Source organism: Halichoerus grypus, chromosome 12 (genome assembly GCF_964656455.1).
Source record: "Halichoerus grypus chromosome 12, mHalGry1.hap1.1, whole genome shotgun sequence".
NCBI classification, from domain to species: Eukaryota; Metazoa; Chordata; class Mammalia; order Carnivora; family Phocidae; genus Halichoerus; species Halichoerus grypus.
In genome coordinates, this window is record NC_135723.1 from 54,893,044 (window position 1) to 54,916,775 (window position 23,732).

General features: G+C 43.2%; 1 long non-coding RNA gene across 1 annotated transcript in view; it reads right to left on the reverse strand.

Annotated features, from left to right (window-relative positions):
• Window positions 1-23,732, reverse strand: part of LOC118548961 (uncharacterized) — a 142,500-nt gene that overhangs the window by 101,265 nt on the left and 17,503 nt on the right. The gene's annotated exons all lie outside the window — the stretch shown is intronic.

Sequence of the window (23,732 nt, forward strand, 5' to 3'; positions counted from 1 at the left end):
TGCATCCTTAACATGTCTGTCTGAGTGATTCATATATCACATATGCAAAGCTGCTCTAAGTCTATTCCCATGGAGCTTTCATTCTTTAAAAACAAAACAAAACATTTATCGGGCGCCTGGGTGGCTCAGTCGTTAAGCGGCTGCCTTCAGCTCAGGTCATGATCCCAGGGTCCTGGGATCGAGTCCCGCATCGAGTCCCCCTGCTCAGCGGGGAGCCTGCTTCTCCCTCTGCCTGCCACTCCCCCTGCTTGTGCTCTGTGTCAAATAAATAAATATTTAAAAAACAAAAAACAAAACATTTATCTGTGGCGGTGGATCATAATGATAAACTCATCCAGACTGATTTAGTTCTACTACAGTTTCCACTGTCAACGAGCAAATTACTTAACCTCTCTGTGCCACGGTTTCCTCACTGACAAAAGAAGATGATAAATAGCTGCCTTTGAGGCTCCTGGGGGGACTAAGTGAATTGATACTTGTAAATGGTTATTGAGCCCCATCCTGTACCTGAGATGGATATACACAGAAGTCATCAAAATAGAGATTCCTGCTCCCATGGAGCTTAAGTTCTAGTAAGAACAGCACAATTCGGGTAAAAAAAGGAAAAAGACACAAATAACCAATAATAACACATGGTGCTAAAATTTATAAAGGAAGAGTAAAAATGTGGTAAAAGTTACAACAGGGACCAGTTTCTCAATTAATTCTCATAGTTAAGGCAGGAATTCAGTGGTTACACAACAAAAGATACTCAGAAAAATCTTCCTCTTAGCCAACACTTGAGGCATGTTATAGTTTCTTCTACTTAGGATTACCTTTTAAAAGAAAGGTCCTATTTTTTAAACATTGGAGTGTTTCAATAAACAAGTAGACAGATTCCAATGTATGTATGCCTTGGAGAAAAGGAGAGTTGTGCATTTTATTTCCTCCCTCCACTAAAGCAAAAACGTGCCTATTTGTTCTCTTCAATAATAGAATTGCTGGCATTAACTAAGCACTAAGTATAAAGGCACTGTATGCCTGGTCTTGGATAGTCCCTAGTTTTACAATGCCAACTTTCTGATTCCTGGGGACACTCCCAGATGCCCCAGGGAAGATCTCAGAACCTCCCCACCGCATCTCCGCCTCAGGCCAGTAGTTTGTTTGGCCTGTTGAACACATACTTGGTGAAGTGCCCTACACCATGGAACCCCACCATCTACCAATCTTAGATCCTGTCTAGGTGTAAGTTATAGTTGAAAGCAACTAGCAATAATGATTTATAATAGTATGAAATCCCTGACACGATCAACCAAAAAGTCACAGAGAGCAGCCTAATATTATTATTCCCACAGGTAAAGGAATTCAATGGACTAGGAATAGCTATAGGTTTCCATCTTCTTTTCCTGAGTTATCTAGTGTTCAGACCTTGATGCAAACCATGATAGTCTATGGCCTCCAGCCTAACTCTTGTCTCTTGCTTTCATGGTCAAAGGGATTTCCCCAGCAGTTCAGTAAAAAAGAGAGAGGAAGGGTAATTTACTAAGTACTTCCCTTCCCTACAGTCACGAGGCCCATGCCATTTCCTATCTGAGACACTCAGCTTAGAAAGTATTGAGGAAGATGGCTGAGATGGAATGTAGAAGTTACCTTATGATAAAGAGAATATAAAAGACAAACACATATATACACGTGCCCAGCTAAATGTAAATATATGAAAGACAGGCCTTGGGTGATTGGAGTTAGATGAGGTAGATCAAGGGGAGATTTAAGAAAGAATTGAACATAAGTTTCATTCATTCATTAAACAGATATTTACTAAGGACTAACTATGTGCCAGGCACTGTGCTAGACACTAGGGGAACAGTAAGCAAAATCATTTTATCTATTCTCATGGAACATACGACAGGGTGGGAAAGACAGAAATTAACCAAGTATTTACACAAATGAGTGTTTGAATTATAGACTGTGATAAACATACATACAGGGGGAAATGGTTCTAGGGGGTGTCTGTAACAGGAACTTGGCAAACTGGAAGGAGTTAGGAAAGGTTTTTGTAGGAAAGTGAAGCCTTGAGCTAAGATCTGAAGGATGAGTAGGAGCTGACTAGGCAAAGGAAGAAGGGAGAAAAAGAGTGTTCCAGGCCAAAGAGCAACATGTACAAAGGCCCTATGGCAAAGAGGAGCTGATAGGTCCAGGGAACTGGAAGAAGGAGTACAAAGAGGAGAAGAATGCCACAAGATAAGACTAAAGAGCCAGACCTTGCAGGGCACTGGAGGTCACATCACATTGTGTCTCCAACCTAATAGCCTTAGGGTGTCATTAAAGGTTTTTAAACCAGATGGGAGAGAGAGAAACAGAATCACATTGTGAAAAGTTCAGTCTGAGACCAGACAGAAAGTTACAGTCCAGGTGAGAGATGTTGGAAAATTGGACTAGGGTGGTAGCCGTGAAGACAGAAGTAGATAAATGTGAACGTAACTTATAAGGGAAAATTGATAGGCCTTCCAGAAGATTACATATGGGACGAGGGAGTGGAAGGTACCTGCAATGACTCCTAGGTTTTTCCCTGGAGCTTGAAGAAAAGGGGGTAGCACTGGGAAAACTGGGAGGAAGGAAAGGCACATAAGGTGGTACACCTTGGAACTGAATGGGTGGCTCTATCTAGGGTCTGTCTTTCTGTCTTGAGCTGCTTTATGTTTGGAGATCACGCTAGAGGATTCTTCTCCTACTGCCTCAAACCCGGTAGGCCACTGCTTTTATAGGCAAAATGCTTGAACCCAGAAGCAGGAAACTCTGGATCAATTTTGGACTTTGCCACTGATGAGTTGCATGGTCCTAGGCAAGTCACCCCACATCTCCAGATTTTAGTTCCCTGAAAGGTCTTCACTGCTTCCTCCCATATCAGAATCTCCTGAAGCGCTTATTAAAATGCACATTTATGGATATTTGTCTCCATTGGACTATGAGAAAGCATAAACAGAAAAGAGTTTCCTTAGGTCATACAGGGAGTAAGAGCCAGAATAAGGGCTCCTGACTCCAAGTCTGACTCACCCTAAAACTCTAAGAGATGAGTAATAGAGGAGAGAATGAAGAAGGTCCCAAACAATGTATCCGCAGTATCACCAGTGAATGTCATGATGTAATATGGTCAGATTTGGGGCTGTAGCTGCCCTTCCAGCCCCTAGTTGAGCAGAGACACAGTTAAGTTTCATTATTTCATCATTTCCTCTATTGACCCTGGGCAGGCACCACCGCACCCTTACCCAGAGACACACACAAGACTCTGACATTTCACAAAACAATACTAAAAAGAAGCCGAAAATTTCCCTTTGAAACCAACTGGAAGAACCAAATCTACCTCAACTCTACTCCGAAGCTACTTTTCAACCCAGATACCAATAACTTTTTTAAAGGATTTCAGGATGTTGACTCTATAGAAACCATGATCAACGTGTAATTGAACTTTTGAAAAATGAGGTTGACATATCAGCCTGTCATATGGTTTATGAGATGCTTTCAAGAAAGTCATGTGAGGACGCCTGGGTGGCTCAGTTGGTTAAGTGACTGCCTTCGGCTCTGGTCATGATCCCGGAGTCCTGGGATCAAGTCCCACATCGGGCTCCCGGCTCAGCGGGGAGCCTGCTTCTCCCTCTGACCCTCTCCCCTCTCATGCTATTTCTTTCTCTCTCTCTCAAATAAGTAAATAAATAAAGTCTTTAAAAAAAAAAAAAGAAAGTCATGTGAAATTAAAGTGGGCTCTTTAAAAGCATCAAACTCCCAAAAAGAAATTATTTCACTGGAATGGATTTTTTTTTTTTTTTAATTACCCACATAAATAATCTCCAAAGTAGATCCGAATTTTAGGGCACTTAGAGCTTTTGAAGGTCTTCATTGTTTCCTAATGGTTTTTGACAGACTTGGTGTGTTTTTCCAATTAATCTGAAATAAAGTCTAGTGCTTCCTTTTGCATTCCCTTAATTGTCTGGTACATGTTAAACATCTAACATAGTACCAGGCACATAATAGTAGTTCTGAGGATAAGCATTTATCAAATACTAAACACTGCACATGTATAATCTGACTTGATTTTCACAACAACCCATATAAATGGGGAAACTGAGGTCAACAGAGTTAATCAATGGCAGAGCTGGAATTCTCATCCAAGTCTCTTTGATTCCATCCATGAACCTTACACTCGGTTCCACATTATACTGGCACTTGCCAAATGACTCATCTCTTTCTTTCCTGTTTCTTCCTCTCTTTCTTCCAAATGTATCCTTATGCTCTCTTAATCACTGACAGTTATAAAAGCCATTATCTCAAGGAAAAACTATGACTTCCTTATCAGTAGATGAGACTGAGGAGTGCTAGAACTTTCTTAGATAATCTTAAAATCACAGACCATTTGGTTCTGCAATTCCATTGCTAGAGATAGAACCAAAAGATATACTCACACAAATATGCAAGAAAACCAAAACTATGTATAGTAATGATCATTACAGCAATATTTGTATTGAAAATGACTGGAAATGACCTAACCATCCTTCAAGAGGAGACTGGCTAAAAAAACTATGTTCATTTTATGGCCTGTTATGTAGCTCTTTAAAAAGAATAAGGTGGATAGGTGTTTGTGTGTGAATATGGAAAGATCTTCAAGAAATATGAAATTGAAAAAGAAGAAACAGCATTTTAAGTAGTATGAGCTCGCCTTTGACTAGTTAAACTAAGGTATGCACAGGTACCTTTTTTTAAGAATTTCCGAACATATGTATGTTCCCTTATCAGCAAGCTTATTTCTCTCCCTGAATTCTCACTTAGTGTTTGGTCTAAGACATAGCACTAGAGTTGGCATGCAGAAGAATATGCCATAGGAGAGGTCCCTAGCAGACAGGAAGGAGATAAAATAAAAGCCCACCCTTCAGGCTCGGTGGGCTATGAGAAGGAGAGAGAAAGAGAGAGAGAGAGGAGAGGCAGAGGGTCAGACATGTGTGTTATGGAAATCCTGCCTCCCAAGCCGAAATCCCAGATGGTAAGTGTTAGGTTAAAGGGAAAGTCAAAAGCAGAGGGCCTCTTGTTGCTTTTCCACTTGACAGGCCGGGAAGATCCTGCCTCATACAGTTTTCCACGCATTCCGTCGGAGATAAAAAGCCTTCAGGAGATGTGATAAGGCAGAAAAAGGGCCTGGATCTAGTGGCCCAGGACTCTCCCAGCTCCATGCGTAGTGCGAGTACCCTGGAAAGGGGCACAGAAGGTTCCTGGTAGTGCTGGCTGGCCAGCTTACAAAGGAGGTCTCCAGGGAAGTGGTAAGTTGGGGAGGGTGACAGTGAGGGGCTGCCATGCTAAGAGCCCCCAGGCCAATGGAATCCTAGGTGGGCTAAGTCAGCAGGTGGACCAACCTGAGGGAGTACAGGCCTCACAGGTGCTAGCTGCGGGCTTCAGGAGAAGATACTAGCAGCCTGACCATGCAGACAAGGTGTGACCTACACTCCCACCACAGGACCAGTGAGTTTCCAGATAAATTCCCCAAGGTGTCATCTTGGACAGGAGAAGGCAGGGGAATAGAGTGCCACAAGACCAAACGTTTCTTTGAAAGGAGCCATATCAAAGCAACAGGAGACTATTTAAAGCAGAAGAGACTGAGCTCCCATTACTTGACAGAATTAGGCTTCTGTTCTGCCCAATGGGGAAGGACTTATGAGGGGAAAAAAGACAACCTATCAGAGCAACACAGAGGTGCTGCCTTTTGTAAATCCAAGTGTAGGGACTAAGTTAATCTGTGACCAACTACACAAAAATTTTATATATTACACAAAACTTCCAGAACTCTTGAGAGAAGTTACCTCTAGGGAATGGGATAGGGGTCAATGGGTATGCAGAGAGGGAAACTTTATTGCTTTTATAATAGAAAATTTTAAAACTTTTTAGATAGTTATCACCAGATGCACTTCTGGTGATAGAAAATTAAATAGTCCACTTCCATTTATACTCTATTTCTGCATTAAAAAAATTAAAATAGTGCTTTGCTGGAAACCAATGATTTCTTCTATTTCATTGGTCACTGATGAGCTCTCCAGTCCTGTATCCAAACCAAAAGGGACTGTAAGATTATATCACATTTAAATCCCATTGAAGGGGCACCTGGGTGGCTCAGTCGGTTAAGCGTCTGCCTTGGGCTCAGGTCATGATCCCAGGGTCCTGGGATCGAGCCCCGCATGGAGTCCCTTATCAAGCCCCGCATTGAGCCCTGCATGTGACTCCCTGTTCAGTGGGGAGCCTGCTTCTCCCTCTGCCCCTCCTTCAGCTCCTGCTCATTCTCTCTCCCTCTCAAATAAATAAATAAAAATCTTTTTAAAAATCCCATTGAAATAGCAGTATCAGAATAACTCTTATATATCAGAAATAATTCCCCAAATGAGAGGCTTATAGTTATAAAAGATTCATGTGTTCATTCATTTATTCAATAAATTTTTTTGATAGCTTATTATGTACTGAATACTTTCATAGGGACTGGGATACAGTGAAAAAACAAAGCCCCTGCCTTCCAGAAGCTTCCATTCTGGTGGGAGAGATGAACAATGAACATGCATGCCAATAGATAAGTAATATATCTCAACTAGTGTTGTATGCTAGGATAAAAATAAACCAGGGCTGAGCTATCATGAAAAGACATAGAGGAAACGTAATAGCATATCACTATGAAAGAAGCCAATCTGAAAAGCCTATCTGATTCCAATAATAAAGACAGTCTGGAAAAGACAAAACTGTAGAAACAGTAAAAGGATCAGTGGTTGCCAGGGGATGGGGGAAGGAAGGGATGACTAGGGTGGAGCACAAAGGATTTGGGGGACAGTGAAACTTCTCTGTATATTCTAATGGTGGGTACATGTCATTATACATTTGTTAAAAACCACAGAATGTACAAGAGTGAACCCTAATGTAAACTATTGATTTTGGATATAATGTATCAGTGTGGGTTCACTGGTTGTAACAAATGTACCACTCTGGTGGGATATTGCTAAGAGTGGAAGTTGTGCATGTGTGAAGGTAGGGGCTCTATGGGAAATCTTTGTACCTTCCACTCAATTTTACTGTGAACCAAAAACTGCTCTAAACATGGAAGTCTACTTTTTTTTTAAGTTAAAAAAAAAGGTAATTTAATCAAGGTAAGGGAAAACAGTGAAAATTTGTGGGGATTATTTTGAACTGAATTCTCACTGGATCCTTAGTAAATAATTTTCACTTAAAAATGTTTTTAGAGAGCGCCTGGGTGGCTCAGTTGGTTAAGCCACTGCCTTCGGCTCAGGTCATGATCCTGGAGTCCCTGGATCGAGTCCCGCATCGGGCTCCCTGCTCGGCAGGGAGTCTTCTTCTCCCTCTGACCCTCCCGACCCTCCCCCCTCTCATGTGCTCTCTCTCTCAGTCTCTCTCTCTCAAATAAATAAATAAAATCTTTAAAAAAAAAAATGTTTTTAGAAGGTAAAATTACTCTACTTCCAGTACTTTGTCTTTCAATGTTTTTTAAACACAAAATAGCAACATAGGAAGAATGCAAGCATGAGTCCTTAGATTAACAAATAGTGCAAATTATGGGACATAAGGAAGGTTAGGTGTGATAGTTAATTTTGTATCAACTTGCATGGGCCATGGACGCCCAGGTATTTGGTTAAATGTTATTGTGAGTGTGTCTGTGAGGGTGTCTTGGACTAAATTAACGTTTGAGTAGGTAGACTGAATAAAGCAGATTGTCCTCTCCAGTGTAGGTAAGCCTCATCCAATCCACTGAGGGCCTGAATACAACAAAAAGGCTGAGTAAGGATTCACCCTCTCTCTGCCTGAATGCTTGAGCTGGAACACTGGTCTTCTCCTACTATCAGATGGAGACTTACGTCAACCTGGTTCACAGGCCTTCGGATTCTGGGACTGTATCACTGGCTCTCCTGGGTCTCTAGCTTGCCAACTGCAGATCTTGGGACTTCTCAGCCTCTCTAGTCATGTTAGCCAATTCCATATATATATAATACATATATATATATAACCTCCTGTTGGTTCTGTTTCTCCAGAGAACTGTGGTATAGTAGGATGCTTACCTGAGGTTCTATTGGAAATTTGAGTCAATGGAGCACAAAGTGAGGTGAGTAGTCTTTTTTTTCTTTTTAAGACTTTGAGAGAGATATCGTGCATGAGAGAGCAAGCACAGAGGGTGGGGGGCAGAGGGAGAGGAAGAAGCAGACACCCCACTGAGCAGGCAGCCCGCCATGGGGCTCTATCCCAGGACCCCAGGATCATGACCTGAGCTGAAGGCAGATGCTGAGCCACCCAGGTGCCCCTGAGGTGAGAATTCTTATAGTCAGTGTTACTTTGTAAAATAAGGAAAGGGAGGCTCAGAAGTCCAGCATGGGGTGAGGATGTGGCAGAGTGGGAGTTCAAACTCAATTTCAAACCCCAATTCTACAGCACTCTGTAGCCACACACATTACGTGAAAGTGGGGGGTTTATTTAAATTCAAATATATTGGGGCGCCTGGGTGGCTCAGTCATTAAGCGTCTGCCTTCGGCTTGGGTCATGATCCCGTGGTCCTGGGATGGAGCCCCACATTGGGCTCCCTGCTCCACGGGAAGCCTGGTTCTCCCTCTCCCACTCCCCCTGCTTGTGTTCTCTCTCTCGCTGTGTCTCTCTCTGTCAAATAAATAAATAAAATATAAAAAAAAGAAATTCAAATATATTAAGTGAGGACAGAGGAATGTCAGAGCTGATAGTGACATAAATGTCCTTCAGTTTGTTTTTCTTGCCTTGTTTTAAGTACATACCTGGGAGATCTGGGGTTATAAAGAGCTGCTTAATTTTTCAACACCAGCTCCCAGAACACAAAGAGGAAGTCCCTTGGTTAGATGCATCCCAGACTTGGTTCACTAAAGAGACCGTTGGGTCTCTAAAACTGATTTCATCCCCAGTGAGTGAACTGCTCGTTGTCCCAAATCAGACCTGGGAATCTTAACTTCTAGAACCTTTCCTAAAAGCATGAGTTTTGGAATCTGACAGATTTGGGTTTGAATTCAGCTTTGCTAGCTCCCAGCTGTGTGATCACAGGGGAATTAACTGACCTCTCTGAATTTTAGTGTCTCATCTATAATATGTAGATTGTTGATGTGTATGAATGGATTTGGTCAACACAATTTTCTCAGCCATTTCCTATGTGCCAGACAAGTGCCAGAAGCCAGAGATATGAAAATGAACAAGGTAGGAGTCCTCTACTCTCCAAAAGTGCCCACTCTAGTAGAGAAGACATAAATTATCATTCTAATGCCACATGATAATTTCAATAGACATATAGAGAGTGACGGCATCTCACCTGTAGTAGAAGCTTCTAGTGTTGATCCATGTCCAATTCTGCTTTCCTTCCAGCCTCATGAGAGGACTATATTTCTGCCCCCTTGCAGTTAAGCAGGGCAGTGTAATAGGGCTGGCCAGTGGGCTAAGAATGGGGGTAACAATACATTTAACTGCCAGCATGACACTCTCAGTATTGTCTTCACCTGCCACGTGGACCACGAGAGCCAAGTGTTCTGGACGATACAACTACAGAATGGCAAAGCTTCCATCAGCCCCTCCATGAAGGTCACTGAGGGGCGCTGCCGGAGAGAATGATGACCCACACCTGAAGCAGACTTTGATTGACCAAACAGTAAACGTGTGTGAAGCCACTGAGATCTGTGGGTTAAAGTCACTACAGCATGATCCAGCCTTCCTAATTCATAAACCAGCCTGCAAAAGCCATTGTGAAGGAGCCAGAGACTGAGTGCTAGTTGGTGAGTGAGAGAAGAGCCAGGGGATGAGGTGAGGAAGGACCATCAGAACAGAGAGGAAGGCAGAACAAAGGCAGAGAGGGTTGCAGCAACCTGGTAAGGTGGGCAACAGCAAATAGTTGAGGTGTGCTGGAATGTGAAGTGAGTGGGAGAGGGGCATGAGAGAGACTGAGGGGGCAGATGAGATCAAACTGTGGAGAGCCTTGAGGGCCGTCTTAGTAGCTTGGCCTTTACCTGGAGGAGGTGGGAGCCACACAGTGCTTCCAAGCACGGGGGTGACATGCTCATCTGGGTTATGTAGAGGAGGGGCTGGGGCGCAACCACAGGCAGGAGACCAAGATGAAATTAAACAACTCATGGAAAGTACCTACTGTGCTACCTGACAGACAGAAGTACATCACTTCCCTTTTTCCTTCCCCTGCTCATGCGTTAATGTTGTTCTAGAAACCAGCCAACTCTGTAGTTTGGCAATCTGACTTTGAGAGCTCTTTAGTAATAAATGCTTCATTATGTAAGAACTTATATACAAGGATGTCTCCTGTAGCCTGGCCTGTAGAGACGGAAAACTGAAAACAACCAGGGTGTTCATCGAAAGGAAAATGGCCAAATAAATCATGGAACATGCTATATTACATATTATTAAAAATAGTAAAAGCCATGCTAGCTGACCTGGATGGGTATTCATGATATACACTTAAGTGAGAAAAACAAGTTGCAGAGTAATACACATTATATGATTTCATGACTTGAAAAATAAGTAATAACCCAACCCTGTAGGTGTCATTATGGTGCCTGTTTGTATCCATCCGTGTGAGCCTGTGGCAGCGTTTGTGAGGTGATAACAGCTGTAACCGTGGTCATCTCAAGGGGCTGGCAGTCTTGGCCCAGTTACAATTAGTATGTGTTATTTTTATAATTTTTTTAAATTAATAGAGAAATGAAAAGAAAACATCCTGGAGAACTGGAATTAGTAATGCCCTTCCTATGGTGATTATCATCAATTGCAAAAGCATAAAAACCAAGCTTTCAGCCAGAAGATCCCTTTTCTGGTTGAAGTTTCCTCCTCCCACTGGAATGTTTTTAAATCAAATGCCCTACCTCCAAGTTCACTGTGATTACTAATTCCAATGGATTGGACCTAGACTCTCAGAGGATTTGAACGGGTCTAGGCCTTCAATGCTAATTATTCCATGAGAGGAAGCTCTGGTCATTTTTAGGAAATGAATGAGACTTCCCATCAGGATAAGCAAATTACTTTGGGCTGTGGGGAAAAAGCAACCAATCTTCCAAATGGATTTATTGGCATTAAAAGACCAAGGACATGCAAATCAAGCTAAATCATTGAAAATTCTTTGAGGGCCAGGGCCACAGTCCTAGCAGGTGCTGATGAATTGATTCAAACCTAATACAACACGCTAACCTCAGATATAGAATAATTAAGTTCAAGTCTCCCAGGTTCTAATTTGCCAGTCTTTTCCATTGGGCACTATGAAAATAATATCTCCCATTTTTCCAGACACACCATCTTAGGAGATACTGGCATGCTGAATCTAAGGTGTCTGTGGGAGTTCCAAGTGGAAATGTCCACCAAAAACTGAAAATATCTAGACTGTCAGTCTAGAATGCAAGAGAGATCTGAGCCACAGATATACACTTGGGAGTCCTATGTGTAGAAGAGAAAGGGTAAGTAAACCACCCAGGGATGAGCCGGCCCATGGAAAGCACAGAAGTGCCTGGGACGGTTTAGCATGCTCATAAGTTAAGCAGTTTAGAGGGGTGGTTAAGAGCACAGAATCCCTGGGTTCTAATCTTGGCTCTACCCTAGCTGGGCACTCTTGGACTTGTTACTCAACTTTTCTAATTCTCCATTTTCTCATCTGAAAAATACAGTTGATAATCATAGCTCCCTTAGAAAACTGTGGTGAGGACTAAATGAGATAATCTATGAAAAGTATTTAGAGCACCTGGTGCACAGGGAGCCCTCCCAAATGTTACCAAGCTGAGGGGTCAGCTAGGACAGCAGACTGAGAAGCAGCCACAAAAAGGAGTGAGGACCAGCAGGGAGGCCAAGCAGAAAGGCATGGTCAGAAGCTTCAGATCTGACAGTGGAAAGTAAGATGAGCACTAAAATGCTCCCTATGGATTTAACAAGAAAGTCACTAGGACCGGGCCAAAGCTGTTCACGCTGGAAGCCAGACAGACTGTTTCCAAAGCAAAATAGGCAGCATTACTAGCATTCCAAAAGATCCAGGAACCAAGGGATAGCTTTAAAAAAGTTTAAAGGAGGTAGAAGTACATTTTTATTTAATTAATGTTTTTCTGAGGATCAAAGTAATACATGATCAACGAAGAAAACTGGCAAAACAAAGAAAATTACAAAGAGAGGGGAAAGTACTCTTTATTCCACCTTCCAGCAAAACCTGCATTTTTTCCTGTGTGTGCGCATTTATATCAGGATGATGGACAAGACTAGTTCATCTTGTCGTGTGACAAGCATAGTTTGTATTTGCTCAGTACTTTGAAAAACTTCACTTAAGAATACTCAAGGAAAACTTAGAAGAATATTCTCCTGATTTCAGAGTAGACTAAGACTTTTCACGTGTGTCACAAAATCCAGAAGCCATAAAAGAAAGGATATAAAGTCTACTTCATTGAAATCTAAACTTTCTGCATGGAAAAAAAAAAAGCCACTATAAACTAATAGAAACATGAATGATAAACCAAAAATAAACATGAAAAACAGAAGTTTATGCTTTGGAGTATATCAAGAGCTCCTTCAAGTCAATATGAAAAGGATCAATACGGGGTGCCTGGGTGGCTCAGTTGGTTAAGCGTCTGCCTTTGGCTCAGGTCATGATCTCAGGGTCCTGGGATTGAGCCCCGCATCGGGCTCCCTGCTCAGCGGGGAGTCTGCTTCTCCCTCTCCTTCTGCTCCTCCCCAGCCCGCTCGTACTCTCTCTCAAATAAATAAATAAATAAAATCTTAAAAAAAAAAAGGATAAATAACCAACAAAACCTCAGACAAACAATATGACATTATGTTCATGGAAAGTGAAATAAAAATTCTCAAATATCTGATCGGCTACGCCGTCTTACTTGTAATAAGAGAGATGCAAATTAAAATGACACAGAGATATGTTTTTCCCTCACCAGTCTGGCAAAGATCAAAACTGATACTATTATGTGTTGACAAGAGTATGAGGAACAAGAGTTCTCGCTTCTGGCCAGGAGTGTTAACTTGGTACAACCTCGATCTGTCTATCAAAATTGCCGGTATCCTTTGAGTAAGCAACTCCGTTTCTAGGAAACCATCCCACTGATACACTCACATGTGTGAAATCACAGATGAAATTATTCATTGTAGTTTTATCTGTAATAACAAAAGATTGGAAACAACCTAAAATTCCATCAGTGGGGGATGGGTTAATAAATGGAATACAAGGGCTGAAAGGAAGGAGGCAGTGTTGTATCTCCCGAAAAGACATGGTCACTAAAACACATTCAACAGAGGAAGCAAGCTGCAGAACAGTGTTGTTAGTGCACCTCCACTTATGTAGAAGAGTAAAACTAAATCATGGGAAGTAGGAATATTTTGCTTATCAAAATTGAGTAATATTACTCAGTATTTCTGGAAGGAATCACAAGGAATCACAAGGAAAAAACCCGTAGACGTACTTGCCTCTAAAGAGATCAACTGGTTGGCTCAGGCAGGGTGGAAGTAATTAATTAAGTAATTAATTTTTCACTGAGTACCCTTTGGTACCTTGTGAATTTTGTGCCGTGGGTACGTGTTCCCTATGCAAAAAGCAAAAAATAAAAATACGGTATTTTAAACAAAATGAATCTAGAGGCCATTTTATTTGTCTTTATTTTTTGGTGGTTGTTTCTATCTTTTTTAGCTGTCTTTCTCTGTCATGCTTTGTCTATCTTGATCCTCTTCTATTTCTCTTCTTGTTCCCCTATGTCCCTTGCCCCACCTGTAATAAAACAACTTTAAAAAAATTAGCATCTGCTGACAATTTTGTCTATACCAATAACTGTGCTTTATGGGTGTGATTTCATCCAATTTTCACAACCACCCCAGAAGGAAAGTTTTCTTTGCCACAGTTTGCAAATGAGCAAACTCAGGCACAGGGGATTGAAGCCTTGCCCAAAGCCATATGAGCAGTAAATGATGCAGCTGGCATTTAAACCAAGTCTGTCTCTGAAATCCATGCTTCTTTTAGTAAAATGTACTGCCTGCAGTAGGGAATAAATACACATACATGCATATTTTTAAATTTATTAAATAAAGCATTACAGTCTTCGAAATTTGAAAAATCAAGAGAGCTTAATATTTTATATGACCTATAAAAAAAAACACGCACAAAGAAAATTTTTTTGTATTAAACTATTTTCTATTTCTAAACGCTTGATGATTATTTGCGACAGGTCAGTTGAAAGGATACCCCACCTTTCCTTCATTCATCAGCCCCAAGCATCTAGTAACGGTTCAAAACTGTGTTTGCGACTCAGTGACATTAGAAGATGAAGCCCTCAAGAAGCTTTCAGTCGATTGCAAAGAGAGCAATATGAATGATTATTGGGCTTCTCCTATGTGCCAGGTGGGGAGCTAAGCATTTTACATAGGTTTTGACAACTGGATGATGTGAGGTATAATTCTACCCCTCGTTTGATGAAGGAGAAGAATGAAGCTGGGATGTTCAGTAACCTCACAGCTGACTACAGCTTGAAATGACAGAAGAGGGATTTGGACCAGGCAGTCCGGCTTGAGAGCCTGTGCCACCACAACACTGCCTGGAAACTGATTAGTACAGCACATGACGCTACCGGACAGCCCGGAGGGGAACCCTCACTGTTCCTGGAAACGGGTCAGCGAAGGCTCCCGGGAGGATCAAGGCACAGTCTGAGTCTTGATGGAAGTTCAGAACCAAGAGATGTCATAGCATCCGCAAGATGTCATTCTATCCTGTGATGAAACTGTTAGGAGAAAATTTACATCCTTTGGAGAGGGGGGAAAAGAAAATAAAGGCATAGAGCCTCATGTGGTCTGCCTGGGAGCTGTGCCATGTAAATGGAACCAAGTTTCTAACAGGGAGTTTTACATTTTACTCAATATTCTGAAGTTTGGCTATGACGCAGTCAAGTATCAACCAGGTTTCTGTCATCTGCGGGTGCCCTCGGAAGGAGGCAGGGGTTGGATTTAATGGCACTGTTTGTTTTCCTAATGCAATGTCCTAGAAATATGCAACAGAACTGTAACGGAGATGAATCAAAAGGAGGACGTAGTACACTAAGACACAATGCCAAGAATAACAGCAGGATAAGTCATTGTGATTTGGGTATAGTTAAGAGCTAAACTTATGATCCAAAACACAATCCTTTGGGGACCCTAAGAATGCTTCAAGGCTCTTCTCATCCTGTCCACTAAGGACCCCAAAGCCGGACTCCTGATTCATCAGTCTGGTTGGAATGGCACAGTGACAAAGCAGAAAGCAAGCCTGTGGGCGGCCGCTTGCTGTGTCTAATTCTCTCACAGAGACAAGTCTCCTTTCCCTAACTTGGCCATGGCTCAAGAGCTGGGCCTAGCCTCTGCCCTGATCTACTATGGCATGAGCCGGTATCTGGGGAAACTGAAGGACATCTAATTCTGTAGAACAGAAATTCTGCCCTGTGCACATCCTGATTCCCCCAAACTCAGCTGGTAGCCTGTGCCTACCTGTTTATACAAATTACAGCCTTCATTCTGGGACACAGCAGCCGCATGCTTTGACCAGAACAATTTCTTTCCTTTAAAAACTTTTATGGCCAACTGCCTTTGAAGTGTAAGAGAAAATAATGCCTTTGATACATGCTTTTCCTACATTCCCTAAATAGTACCATTTGACCACCAATCTGTGCTTGTATTGATTTTTGCCTCCAAAATATCCCTTTATTCCTTTGAGCCCGCTGGTATCCCTTCCCCTTTGTAGGGAAGTTGGTTTGTACATTTGCCAATTTCCATAGTGTAAACACTCCTACCTTGTCTAATATGAAGCTACCAATGGGAATTACTAAATGCAGAGTTGGGAAGAAACGAGTACAGTCGGCTCTCTTGAGCTGAACCAGCCAGCCCCATCACACCTCTGCCTGGGCTCCATCCTGGTCTTATGCTGAGATGGTTGCTCAGCAGCCATTATTTACATAACCTTTACTCAGAGAATTATGTTTATACATAGAAAGTTTGTTTATACGTAGATGTATACATAGCATGTTTACACGTAGCATGTTTACACGTAGAAATTAGTATTGAAAGGAAAAGCAGAAAACATGCTATGTGTGATATTTTTCTATTTCCTGTACTTTTATACATGTGTAGCTACACCGAAGATAACAAGGATGATTACAACCTCATGATAACAATGATTATCACCCAGTGATAAGACTGTTTTGCAATTTTTTTTCCTTTTTGCCTTTCTCTATTTTCTCAATTTTCTACATAGAATATATATTACTTGTCTAATTCTCTGTAATTCTATATTCTCTCTATATATTACTTGTGTAATTCTTAACTGAGCCTGAATATATATTACTTGTGTAATCTAAAGTTAAAAATGATTAAAATTTTGAATATTGATCTGTTTCTGCTTATATGATAACTAATAAATCTGCTACTTCCTTGCATTAAAATGTCTGGGCTTCAACATCTTCTATATCAGTTTATTCTGCCTGTGGCCACCATGATCCCAGGCATGTCAAAATGGGAGGCTCCCCAAGCAGCCACACTTGGGTGTGAACTGGAAGACAGCATTAGACTTTTGCATTTCCAAGAACTGTTTCCCAGTGTAGAGTCCATGAAGAGTAGGCTCTGAATTATTAGGCATGGTTAGTGAAGATCCACAGAATCACTGAATACTGGAGCTAGGAGGAAATTTAAAGAGTATCTCTCTAATGGATCCCTGAGATCAGAGAGCACTTCGCCCCAAATTTTCCCATTATTCATCATCCTAATGCTCATATTTGCCAGTAGCAACACTGAAGAAACACAAGAAATCAAAGATTCAGCAATGCAAAGAAAAGACAAGCCTAATTCAGGGAAATCTTACATTCAGCCAAAAGTTTTTGCTGATAGCAAAAAGCCCAACCTCTTTCTGAATCCTGCAATCTAAGGCAAGTCAGGAAGGCCAAAGGGGTCTTCGCAAACCTAGCCAACAGAGTGGCCGCATGATATCAGATGGAAAAAGCCCAGAACCCAAATTTCTTCTCACACCTGACCTGCCCCAGACTATATTATATACCTGATGTCTTCAATAGCTTTACTGGGGCCTCAGTCAACAAGCTTACCACAGAGAAAGGAGTATATATTACAGCCTCTTTGCTGATTGTCCTGAAGGACAAGAGAATCTGAAGCAGTTAGCAGCAATTGCTTAGGTACCAAGGCCCCAAACAAACCTATGGGAATGCAGTCTCTCCTTTCAAAAGCTCATCAGCTCCCCAGAAAAGTGTGACCAGAAGACAATTTCAAATGCTAGAGTGGAGGAAACCATTTTGTGCATCCTGTTCACTTGCCAAGCTCACTAGTGCAGTAGGCCATGCCTTCCCTCCTGCCACTACCTTTCACCTACAGCAAAGTAGCACAAAAGCAACATGTCTTCCAAGATGGCAGACATGGGGCCATAATCCCACAGAGCCCTTGGGGGACACAATCCTGCTGCTCAGACCCAGACCACTGTGGAGACCCCACAACACAGGAGGAGCTACAGCTCCAGCAGACCAAAGTGAGAGCAGACCACCAGCCCAGCTTCCTGGGAAGCCAGGCCTCTAAGGCCACCCCTACACAGTGAGGGCAACACCCCCTGGAGCCATGGCTATGGTCTTCAGGTCAAAGATTCTGCTCTGCCCTGCATACAACCACACCTGTACATAGTTATGTAGAACTCAATAGCTCAATAGAAATTACTTATGATTCTTTGACCAGCTTACCTGGATCTGAATTCTTCTGTAATATTTTTAATTAATCCAGGTGGACCCTTCTTCAGGAATAATAAGCCCCAATGTCTCAGAATTACTGAGTGTTCAACACATCCAAGGTGTATCATGGAAATTATTCCACCATAAGGACTAGAGAGACCTTCCCTACCTTCATAGATTCAGCTTGCTAAGTAGAACATACATGAGGCTTAGTTCAGAAAGACAAAGACACTCTCTTTTCAGCAAGTAAGTAGCCAAAAGGGCAGGGAAAGGGGGTGAAAAACATCACAGCCAGCCCAGCAGAATCCCCTGGTCTTACCATTACATGTGATGATTTCAGATGGGTTCTTAGTACCTTAATTTTAAGGGAAAGAGTGGAAGGAATCAGCCAATGATTTGCATGCTTAGTTTCTGCCTATGACACTGAACTCAAGAGAACTGAGACCTCTGGAGAAACCAAAGATGGTTCAAATGACTCGTGAGAATAAATTAACTCAGTGCTCCTTGCTGACAAGTTGACGTTTCCTAATTGTAAAGCAGAACCAGCAGCCACCAACACAGAAGGCCTACCCCACAGATGGAGAAGAGATGAAGCACTGAAACTGAGCCTGAGTGACCTCCCCAGCCCCAGGGCACAGGGCCAGTGGGGCTCCTTCCAAATCAGCAAAGCAAGTTCTCATCACCAAACCAGCTTCAAAGCAGCTGGCTTATTAACATCGGGAAATCCAAGCACCCTCTTCCAGGCTTGGAGGCCAGAGGAAAGGGGACGTGAGGAGGGGGGCGGTCCCCAAGGCAAGGGGAGTCTACATTGTAGCCCCAAGAGAGGCCACTTCCCTCCTAAAATGCCTGGGATTTTCCACTTCAGTAGGGGAAGGTATCAAGGCAAAACACTGATAGCAAAACAATGAGGGCCTCCTCATTGAGCTCCACGTGCAGCTGGGGATCAGGCACCCAGCAGGCCGGCGTGCCTCTTTCCTGGGTTAGGGAGAGCTAGGCATAACCCCAGCACACCTTTGCCCTCAGAAAAGCTGCGGCCAAACCAAGAAGTCACCAGGAGCAACAGTCGGGCATCAGAGTTGAAACGGATGGCCAGGACTGGGATTGGGCCAGGCTGGGAACTGTCCAGAGCTCTGGTCTCTAGGTGGGGCTGTCCTCCAAGATCAGCCAGTCCTTTCCAAGTAGACATACCAAATGTCCCTCATATTCTCTCTCCGAGTGATACCACCGCTTTTCCCAAAGCAGACATTTCCCAGAGCCCTACGGGCCTGGTGTCTGCTTGGCAGGAGACTGTCTCAGTCTGTAAACTTCTTATGACTTAGTGACAAGTGAAACTACATTCTGACAGCAACTGCAAATTCCCTAGTACCCAGTGACTTCTCTTTTGTTCTTGGGATACTCCCTCTCACTAGATCACAGACCCACCCATCCCCAGTCCCTGGAATAAAGGCAGAGAGGACAGGGATGCCTGGGTGGCTCAGTGGGTTGAGCGTCTGCCTTTGGCTCAAGGTCCTGGGATTGAGCCCTATGTCGGGCTCCCTGCTCAACAGGGCATCTGGTTTTCCCTCTCCCTCTTTCTGCCACTCCCCCTGCTTGTGCGCTCTCTCTCTCTAATAAATTTTTTAAAAATCTTAAAAAAAAAAAAAAAAAGCACACCACCACATTTTAACCTGTGAGATGTGGAGAACACCTCTTCTCCTGAGAGCATCAGGCCAAATGGAAGTTATTTTTTCTCCTTCACACAATGAATGCATTGATGAACTCTCTGAATTGGACCCCACCAACATGTAGGAAAGCAGTCATGGGCAGAATTCTGAGGGGCACAAACAGGACCAGCCAGCCGAGATAAGGTGGTAAAGGATGCAAAGCTACTTGGTTTCTCTTCTTCCTGCCCATAGGTTCCCATTTGTCCTGCCTCTCTTGGTCTCAGCTGCCAGTCACTTCAAATCAGCTATGGTGCAATCCAGCAATTGAGGTTATTAATTAATAAATGCTGACAGCATGGCCTTTCCTGGTCATTTGTATATATTAAAATATGATGCATGAGTTCTCCAAGTGGAAGATGTGTTGAGATCCAAAGAAAGGAAGCTATCATGGTGGAATTACAGATTTTGCGTTAGTGCTTTGGAGCAAAAAAGAGCCCATTTCTCCCACAAACAAATGCTAGCCCAAGGCATTGATACTAATATAGATCTTAGAGGCTCGCAATGTGCAAGGTGGCAGACAGTATCCCTCAACCTCCCCATACATGTGCATTCCCATCCCCACACCACTTGCTCTTTCCTGGCTGCCAGAAGCACAAGGTCTGATGAAATCAGACCCCCTCACCCTAAAGGGTCACTTTCAAGACTTTGAACAATGACGATGGCCAAGGACAGGGAAGGCCAGGGGCTTCTGTCATAAAAACACTTGGCAGAAAGCCTTAGAAATAGTGTAGGAGAAAAACACAAGCTGGGCTCAATATCCAAATTGAGAGACCAGGCTTGGGGATCTTAATGTTCTCAAAGAAGAGGAAAAACCACTTTTTTTCTTCATTTTCCACTTTTGCCAAAAGGCATTTTCAACAAAACACAGAATCTCATTTCTTCAGAGGAAAAATGACTGGGAGACAAGCTGATCACTGGCACAGCGGCCTGGCTCATTCATAGCAGGCAGGACCACACATGGGATGACAGAGCTGAGCTGAAGGAGCTCTCCATGGCAGAGACCCTAAGTGCAGATGTTACAAAGATCAAGTGTTTCCTGCGGCATTACTGATGAAGGATAGTTGGAAGGCAGGCAGGCAGGGACAAGGGCCCCCCTCTCCCCCCGCCCTAAGAGGAAACCACCCTTGAAAGGATCTTACACCACCCTAGAAGGAGCCCTCCACCCTTTCCCATGTGATAGGTAGATGACAAAAACCTGATTGGATGAAAGGCACAGGGAGGGTTCATCAGATTAAAACAGCCCCGCTAACAAGCCCATAAAAACCCCTCGACTTAGAAACTCCCAGGGCAAGCCTCTCGGGTCCCCTCCCTCTTTGGGAGCTTTGTACTATCACTTTGCTATCATTCAGTAAACCTTGCTTTGCTGCCCACAACTCTGCCCGGTCTACGTCCTCACTCTCTGAAGCGGCGTGACCAAGAACAGTGGGCACCGAAGGAGAAAATCCTATAACAATACTTCATCTTTCAGTCTTCACAACAGCAATATGGGAAGAACTGCTATTATCCCAGTTTTATTAGATGAGCAAACAAGGGCACAGATCCTTGGGGGAACTTAGCCAAGGTCATACAGCAAGTGTCAGAGCTGGGCTTTGAACCCATGCTGTACAACTCAGAAGCCTGTGCTCTACGATGCAGAGAACTGCCTAGGTGGCATCCACACAATGGAAACTTATAGTGTGTGTATATTTATGTACAAATGTGTATGCAAGTGTGTACAATATATAAACCAATGATGTAAATCCAGAGGTGTGTACCTGGGTAGCCAAGAAAACCTCACCCAGATTAGGGTAACAGAGGATTTAGTCAAAATACTATGGGTCAGGGATGCTTGGGTGGCACAGTTGGTTAAGCGTCTGACTCTTGACTTCGGCTCAGGTCATGTTCTCAGGGTCCTGAGATCAAGCTCCATGTGGGGCTCCCCACTCAGTGGAGTCTGCTTGAGATTCTCTCTCTCCCTCTCCCTCTGCCCCACCCCCTGCTCTCACTCACGCAAGCGCGCACACGTGCTCTCATGCTCTCTCTCTCAAATACATAAGTAAAATCTTAAAAAAAGAAAGAAAGAGAAAGAAAGAAAGAAAGAAAGAAAGAAAAGAAAATACTATGGGTCAGGGGCTACCTCTAAGGAGAGGAGCTGGAAAGGAAGGAGATTTACTTTTCCCTGTATGTCTGGATGTCCTGTTCGAACATTTTATCATGATACATGTACTTCCTACTTTAAAACCTTTTTTTTTTTTTAAAGATTTTATTTATTTGACAGAGAGAGAGAGAACACAAGCAGTGGGGAGTGGGAGAAGGAGAAGCAGAGTCCCCGCTGAGCAGGGAGCCCAATGCGGGGCTCGATCCCAGGACCCTGGGATCATGACCTGAGCTGAAGGCAGATGCTTAACCAACTGAGCCACCCAGATGCCCCTTTAAAAACTTCAACTGAAAAGAAAAATCTGTAAGTTGTTGAGTCACTAAGTATTTGAAATTTACTGAGTCATATTTTCAAAAACATAGATATATGAGAAAAAGCAATCCCACATGACAGAGGCCTATTGCATGTATCACACAGGGGCCAGGAGAGGTGGCTTCATTCAGTGCAGGAGAGAGGACTCGGCTGGGGGTGTCTGAGTTGCTTAAGACCCAAGAACAGTAAAAGCGAAAACATTCAACCATCCTCTCCCATTTTCATTTTCAAAGAAAAAACCCCACTACTTCTATAGGATCTGCCTCTCTTTAGAAAGTCAGTGAAAGAATGGATGACCTCACTTTCCCCAACAGGCGAGTCCTAAAGTGTTATTCACAAAACAAAACTTGAGTAAATCGGTTCATATTTTAAATACCCTAGCAAAGGTTCTTGTTTTCGCAATCCTGATGAGATCTTTGCAAACCAAAGAAGCTGATCGTGATAACACAGTGTTTTGTAAATCTTTTTTTCTTTCTTCCTTTCTTCCTTCCTCTCTTCCTTTCTTCCTTCCTCTCTTCCTTTCTTTCTTTCTTTTTCTTTTTTCTTCTTTCTTTTTTTTTGATGCTGTACAAGGTCCTGGTTTCAGACTGGAGCCAATCTTGTGAGCTGCCTGGGTGTCTGGGAGACTGGTAGGGCAGCTTGGTCTAGAGCCCATTTGCATGAGACCAAGGACCCTCCTGCAAGAGACGTCATTATAAGGCAAAGGGAACCTGTACAAGCTGCGCAGGCTCAACCCAATAAGAAAACCTTGGGCAGGTGTGATTCAGAACCTTAGAGCCTTGTCGGTGTTAGGAAATTTCTTCCCAGCTGCCTCTGAACTCAAGACAAGTCATACAGCAGAAGGGAGCTATGAACACAAGCTCTAGAAAATGTCACAAGGTTCTTCTTTGACATCCCATCAAAGAGGTAAGTGGTATTCTCTCCACTTCTGCCCTGAACCAGGCGGGTGTCACTAACTTGAGGGCTCCAGCAGAGACAGTACCCACCTGGGCCCCTCAGGGCTCCCCTCAGGAGCAGGATCACCCTGTTGCCAGTGGTGGGGACAGCGCCAGCCACACAAGGCAAACCCCTTGGCACAGAGATCCAAGCCTTAACTGGGGGCCCCAGGGAGAGAGCAGGGCTGAGGCTGACCTGGCTGAAGCGGGCTAGTAGAGGTGAGAAAGAGACTGGCAGATGCCACACGGTGGCACAAAGGAGTCACGTACGTGAGCACCGCACGCTGTGCCTGGAGACTCCTCGAGACAACTGTGCAAGATCTGGGGGCAGTCGGGCAGTTCTGCAACAGCTCGTTGTGGAGACAGCCAGGAAAAGGAAGTCCTGCAGATGGTTCTTAGTGGCATCTTACTTGTAACCCCAGGCTAGTGGGCTGTGTTGTGGTCTGAGGACGCTCAGTCAAAACATCTTAGGTTTTTTTACAAATATGAATTAACTGGAATACTAAATCCTAGCCTGTTAATCTGGTAATTAAAGTATTTTTTTAATCATAGTCAGCCTTAGCTTCTCGCCCTGCCCACCCTCCCCCCCCCAAAACTTCATGCATGACTTCAGCTTTACTTTCCCTCTTAAGACATGCCAAAATGCTGAGTCACTAAAAAAAAAAAAAAAAAAAATTTAAATAAATAAATAAATTTTTAAAAATGTAAAAGCAGAAAAGAAAGTAAAGGAAGAGTGATCCTGCTTCGTAGCGCTACCCTTTGTAATGACCTAAGTGGCACTTTTTCCCCTGGTTGTGATTCCTGTGATGCTAAAGGACGTCACATTGCACAATCTTAATAAGGTTTCCAATCAGCCCCACCCGCTCTGGCCCCACCCCCACCCTCCAACAAAGATTTATCAAATGTGGGA